Source organism: Tupaia chinensis, unplaced genomic scaffold (genome assembly GCF_000334495.1).
Source record: "Tupaia chinensis unplaced genomic scaffold, TupChi_1.0 Scaffold000097_1, whole genome shotgun sequence".
NCBI classification, from domain to species: domain Eukaryota; kingdom Metazoa; phylum Chordata; class Mammalia; order Scandentia; family Tupaiidae; genus Tupaia; species Tupaia belangeri.
The window spans coordinates 9,067,974-9,075,392 of NW_006159559.1; positions in this window are offsets into that span (position 1 = coordinate 9,067,974).

Consider the following 7,419-nt stretch of genomic DNA (forward strand, 5'->3'; position numbering starts at 1 on the left):
CAGAATTACTTTGATCTAACAGTGGGAAATACTAGTTAACAATCCCAATTCTAGAGCTCTATTGTGATTACAGAATCAAAATCTTTATTATTAGAATCCAGAGAAGTGTTATTGGTACAATATCCCCAGTCATTTTTATGGGCTCTAAAGCTAGAAAAGCACTGTTCTGAAAGTGTCTTGCTTTTGGAATGGTTCTGCTATACAAGGATACTTCAAAAAGTTCATGGAAAGGGACCAGCAGTTAGCGTAATGGCTATGTCGCTGGACTCCCATGTAGTTGACTGCGGTTTGTGTCCCAGACCCGGTGGCTTAAAACTCATGCCAGACACGTGTGCGTGCATGCCCAAGATCCCAAGAGAATGGAGGAGAAGGGATTGCAGTGTGGCCATTCCCCCAGGGGGTGATTTATCGCTTTCTATCTCTCTGTCTCTGTCTGTCTAGCAAGTGCATGCACCCTATAGCAAAAACCTCTCCAAAAAAAAAAAAAAAAGTTCATGGAAAGATGGAATTAAATTTTGTTTATTTTGGTGCCAAAAAAGAATTTTTTTTTCATAGTTAACATTTTTTCATAAACTTTCTGAAGACTCCTCATATAGCTATTTCTATGAAAAAATTACTTATTTCTTCATTGAGAGAGAGACTGGCCCCTTCAACAGGGTCCTCACACTGTGATCCACTCTCAGTCTTAGCTGATATTTGGACTCTCAGCCTTCTCAGGGAGGTCCTGGGATAAGAATCCAGGAACTTTCCATGTGGATCTAGCTGTATTACCACTGAGTCACCATCAAGCACCTATCTGGTTCTTACTTGACAAGCAGAGCATCTGTATATGCCTGTGAGAAAGGTTTGTGATAGTATATTGCTATTTTAAGAAAATATCATGAACCTTTTAAGAGGAATTTTGATCCCCTCACACTGGTGTATAGATTCAGAGTGGAAATAAAATAATCAATACTTGCAATAACTATGTATAAGGGTGGAAGAGAAAAGAGTTAGAAATCCTTTTGTACACATAACCATGCTTTTCTGCATTCTGTGCTAGGTCTTTATGAGTACTGGAAGACCTTCTCCTTAACCACTGATGTTTAGAAGCCAGAACTGCTGTCCGAGGGGCTGACAATTCTGGCTACTTTCTGCCTCCTGTCTTGGCTTCTGCACAGGTCCACAGATTTCCCCTTTTCCACCTGACACTTTTGCTGGCCTTCATCATACTGTGGGAATAGTCCCTATGGGAGGACCTGGCTTTTGTGTATTTAGTCCATTATCAGGGAACACCAACCCCTTACAAAGTTTTAAAGGCTCCAACTTCCTATTTCCCCCTATTTCATTCCTCATTAGAGACTTTAAGCAGAGATCTCTCTCTCATTTCTGTCTTTAGCAGACATAACTTGGAAATGAAGTTGTTGTGGGATTAGGTAGGTGAATCAGGAAAAATGATTTTGGTCTCAGAATTAGGTTGAAAAGCTTGTTTCCTCTGCACCCTCATTTTGTATTTTGAACATATGTTTATAGAAGATCAATCTTCTATGCTGGAGAACATCTATATGTAGTATAAACTGGTCATGGTTAACAAGTCTTTGAAGATACATCATTATTTCTATGGGAAAAATGCAATCTGACTTCTGGAGCAATGTTTATAAAACTTTAATATATAAATAAATGACCAAGGTATCTTGTTAAATGCAGATTTTTATTTGGTAGATCTGGAAAGGAACCTGAGATTCTGCAGTATTAATAAGCTCTCACACTGTTGATTGACAGTTTATACTTTGAAAAGCAAAGTTCTAGATATAACATATAGATTAATTTTGGGGATACAGTCCATTGTTTAGCTTGTGGGATAGAGTGCTGGAATGAACAATGACTCAAATTCAGAAGGACCTTCCTATTCTACTATTATGACTTGCTGTGCCAACTTTGGCAGTTCATATTATCTCTTGGCCTCATCTGGGTCCAGAATGATATTCATGGACCCTTTAAGTGTCATGATTCTATAGTTTGTTTCCATGTATTCGTTAATAGTGGCATCTATGGACTGAAAGATTTATCATAGTCTGTCATAGCTATTGAGGTGGATTACTCTGGGCTAGTGTCTCTTTGTGGATGGTTATCAACAATGCTAAGAGCAAATGAGTGAAAGTTTCTTTCTCTAGTTACCTAATCATCAGCACTTTTTGGTGGGTCATGTTGTCTATAGGAAGAAACTGACAATGATTGGATAATCCAAATTTAGTGTCAATGGCTCCATTTTCTGATTGTCACTGAATACTTACACGATGCTATATGTTCCCCCCAAATTTATAGTAAGTTGATCAACAAGACTTTTTTTTTAAAGAATTATTTTATTTAACTTTATTTATTATTATTATCATTATTATTTTCCAGTTTGATCAGAGAGAGACAGAGAGAGAAGGAGGAAGTGAGAAAGCAAGCCACCAGGTCCGAGACTTGAACCGTGGTCGGCCATGTGGGAGTCCAGCACCTTTAACCACCACGCCACTTGCCAGCCCCAACAAGACATTTTTGTACTTGTTAATCTTTTCTTTCCTCTCGGAACACTCATTTGGAATCTATTCTTCTTGGGTCCACACTTAAATATTGTTTTTTCTTGAGGTTCTGTTTTGAGACCTCTTTTTACTCATCCATAAACTGACTACCCATTCATAGGCCTCCTACTTGTAATGGCTTCCGTGACTTCAGCATCCTATGAGGCCTCTCCTTAGATTCACCCACACAAACTCTCAAAGTCTCAGTATTCTGAAGTGATCTTATACTATGCTCCCTTTCCTCTATGTTAAAACAAAAATTTAAAAACAAGAGCCTTTGCATTTCCTAGACAGAAATGTGGGCCATTCTTCTCCTTTTCTTTCTCCTCTTTTTCCTCTTTCTTCTTCTTTTTTCACCAGAGGGCACATGCACTTGCTAGGGGGCAAAGAAAGGGAGAGAGAGAGAAGTACTCCCATGGTGAGTACTCACACTGCAATCCCTTCTCTTTCTCCTTCCTTTCACAATTTTAGGCACACACGCGTGTGTTTAGGCACACACGCATGTGTGCCCAGTTTCTCATGCTGCTGAGTTCAGAACACAAACTGAGCAGTTGGTTACGTGGGATCCAGCTTCCTTAACAACCAAGCCATGGGATGGCCGAATTTTACCTCTTAAATATTGCCTACACACATCTCTTCTCCTACAGTCTCTACTCTGCTTCAGACGCTCATCATTCATAGAGACCATTGTAAAAGGCCTTATCATTGCCCTCTCTGTCTCAAGTTGTACCCTTCTTCCTTATAATTTTTCTAGCTGGGGAGTAAACTTTATTAAACCCAAGCAGAAATACCAGGGTTTTAACCTATTCCCTACATTCTTTGCAACACCTTTTGCTCTTCTTCAGGCACATGAGACTACGGCCACACTAAACCCGTTGGGCTTTTATCTGACTGAGAATCTCCAAGCCTACCCTCCTCTTCCCAGAGCGGAGACCCTCAACACTTTACTTTTGCCTTAGCCTAGAGATCGCTGACCTTGGGAAGCCTTTCTGGTATCACCCTAAACAATGATTTTACGTGAATGTTGGATAAGTAAAAAAAAAATCACACATGAACTCTATTTTGTGAGAGACTCTACACCATCCAGCTCTATGACCCAGCAATTGAACCACATTGGGCCTTGTCAGTAAATATTGCAGAGGGTGAATAAACAGAAAAATTTGTAAGGGAATTTAAACTAGGGAGGTTGGACATCAAATGAGAACTTATGACTGAGAGATCAAGTAGGGGCTGAAATTCTAGTGACTTGATTGGAATATATTAGTATGGATGTGCATCAGTTTGAGTATAGGGACATCTTTCTGCATTCCCCTGAAGGCATAGTATAGGTACCAGCACCATCCCTGATCCCAAAGGAAAAGTAAGAAAACTACTCAGTCACAGGAAGCTGAGCCATTCTAAGGAAATGGTTGAGGACAGCTTTTTTTTTTTTTTTTTTTTTTCATGGTTTTGGCACTACTTTTAATTTTTTTTAAAATTTATTTAGAGTTAATTGTGATACATTTTTTGGGGGGAATAATATGGATTTTCAAAGTATTCATTGCAGTGTGCAATAATCAAATCAAGGATAATACCATATTCCTCATTTTTCAGCAAAGAACATCACAGGACAGTTTCCTAATAAATCAGTAGCAGAATAAAGGCAAAACCTGAAGAATGTATTGGTGGTCATGAGAGTGTCCTGAACCATGAAGGGAGAATGTTACTAAAGAGTGTTGTGTGCCTCTAATGGACCATGCACTGTGTTAGGAGTATTTTATCTCATTTCACTCTTATAGTAATCCTAGGAGAGAGATAATGTTTCCATGTTACAAGCGAGTAACTTTCCCAAGATTAAACTGTTAGAAAATGACTAAGCTGGGACTTGGCTCAGCTTTTCTAATTTATGTCCAGAATTTTCTCTACCAGAGAAAAGAAGGAAGCTTGAGTGCTAGTTGTGACTCTTATTAACTAGCTGTGTAAAATTAGTTCTTCTATTTCTCAATTTCTTGATATTTTCAAAATTATTTGACTTAATTGTGAGATATATATTGCTTTCGATATTTTATAATGCAAAGAGAGTTGCTACACTTGCCACTCCATCCACTCAAGTACCTCAAGCTGATAGAAGGTGCTTAAATGTTGGTCAAACAGTTGAATGAATGAATGAAATGTTGCTAATGATATAGAAGATATTTTTTATTTGGGGACATAAGTTAATTAGAGAAAAATAGAGACATGGTATCTGAAGGGCTAGATAGTTTTCAAATGATTATGATGATATTCCCTTAGGCCTATAACACCCTTGATGGGTTACTGCCTAGCAGAAAGGATGGAACTTACGACAGAAAACAAAGTGACTTAAGTACTTAAGGGACATTGACGTTTTTAATTCTCGTAACCACCTCAGGAGTTCAATTCACAGATGAGGTAAGTGAGGCACAGAAAGGATTATTTACTCAAAGTCACATAGTAAGTTTAGTGTCTTGTCTAGTTTGTTTTAGGGACAGATCTGGAGAAATAAGGAAACAATCAATGTGTCACTCACCAGTTTATACTGAGCTGTCCCAAATGCCCTCATATTACTGCTTCAATTACAAGGTTTCCCCTTTGGTCATACATTTCTGAGACCTCCTGTCTTTTCTTCACGTTGAGTTTAGGTTGGAATTATATTATGTCTGAGCACGTATGGATGATGAGAAGGATAGACCATCTACAAGTCTGTTTGCTTGAGGGGCTGATGGCTTCTAAGGAGAGATCTCTTCTCAAGGGAAGGAGTAAGGTATCTTCAACTAGTAACAGAGATATAGGCACTGTCTGGAAGGAGTAGGGAATCTGAGTTTAACTGGATTGTCTGTTCTAATCTGTCCCCGCTCAGACATAGGAACTTGTGCTTTATAGCCACATTTGTATTATGGCAGAACAATTTATATTGTAGTCCAGAAAGCCAGACTAAATTGCATCTGCAAGGCAGATAACTTTTCTGAACCTCAAATTCCTTGTCTAAAAGATGAAAAAAAAAAAAAAAGAAGTAAACAAGCCATTCTAACATCTGAGTTTCATCTAGGAATGTAATGGTCTTTGCTGAGAAGCAAAAACCACTAAAGAGTAGTCACTGTTGCTACTTATTTCAGAGCCCTGCCCATCACTTTCACAGTGTAACTCATGAAGCTCTCACAGCTTCCACTTCTGAAAGCCTCACTACTTCCACTTCTGAATGTTTCTGCATTCTTTGGAGCTGCTTAATAGTCTCCATGTCTCCTTCCCTTTTCTACTCTTGTAAGTCTCTAAGAAGATCTTTCATTAGATTGTCAATGAGTCAAAATACCTAAGTCTTTCCCTTCAAGAAGGATCAAGCTCTGGATGCAACATTTTCTGAGTTAGGTTTCAACCAGCTTAGAAATAAATTATGCAAGAGGCTTCTGAGAAGTTAAGTGTATTCTCCAGCAAAGAAGAAAAATGAGTAAAAAGAAAAACCAACTGAGAAAACCCTTCCCAAAACAAAAACACAACTATTAGTTGGAGAGATTAAATGTTATTTCTGTTTTTTCCCCTCATTTTCTGAAAGCGATGTATTTTGTATTTCACATTGTGTTCTATAGTAACTTATTTAGTACTGTGCTAGATAGAGCCTCCACATCCCAATGGAATGCTACTGCTCACTAAAACAGTTTATCCTAATCAACATCTTGCATTCAATTAACACAAATGGAAGAAAAAGACCCGTCATCATATTATCTCTCAATGGCTTCAATAAAGAAGTCTGGATATTACCATGATTTTCATAGCTCAAGTTTTTCCTGAAAGATCACAAGGACTACACAATAGATAGTTACTGGATTGTATGAGGATACTTTAAAAAGTTAGAGGATAACTGGATTGTATGAGGATACTTTAAAAAGTTAGAGGATAAATGTAATTAAAGTATACATTTATTTTGGGGCAAAAAAATTTAAAGTGTATGCATAATTTTTAAAATTATATACATTTTCCATGAAATTAAAAAAAAAATTCCAGATGGCATGTGCACTCACCAGAAAGAAAAAGAGAGAGGGAGAGGGAGAGGAAGAGGGAGAGGGAGGGAGACAGAGAGAGAGAGAGAGAGAGAGAGAGAGAGAGTGAGAAAGAATCTCCCATTGTGAATGGTCATGCCACAGTCCCTTCACCAATTATGGTTTTTTGGGGAGAAATTTTGGGCATGCATATAGCATACTTTTCAAGTGGTCAAGTCTGGGACTTGAAATGTGCATTCATGTGGAATCCATTCACCTTAAGCGCCATGCCACTGGCTTGCCCCTCTGTGCAATTTTTAAAGACTCCCTCATATCTGAGAAGTTTTTCATGTTGGGTAAAGTCTTTTTACAAGCAAAATGATAGATAGTGATTGACCTTTAAAAAATAATTGGAATGATAATAATTGGGAAAAAAAGAAAAGCTATTGGATGATGAAGATGGAGATTTTAATGTCTCTATATTGACTAATATGCCTGGTATTCCTTCTGTTAAAAGAAATGTAATACACTGTAAAATTATATGTGATTCAATGTAATGTAAACAGGATTATGATTAAAGAAAAAGACTCCCTCATATAAGCTCTATGAGCCTCTGGCTTTGACCTTTAACCTTCTTTGTTCTTTGACAGCTTAGACTTTTTTGGTTTTTAAGGTGTAGGAAAAATCTTCCCCATGCTCAACACATTTATGCATGGATTTTCAGCACTAACTTGTTTGTCTGCTAAAACATTTTTAGTTAATTAACTAAAAAGATATAAGATGGAAAGACTGAAGCTCTTAGAATATGAGATATAAAGCTTTTTCCTTTTTTAGTGGGGAAAGTTTTAGAAGTTGGAGGCCACTGAGTCTCTGATCAGAGGAAGTAGTACACAGTAGGGAAA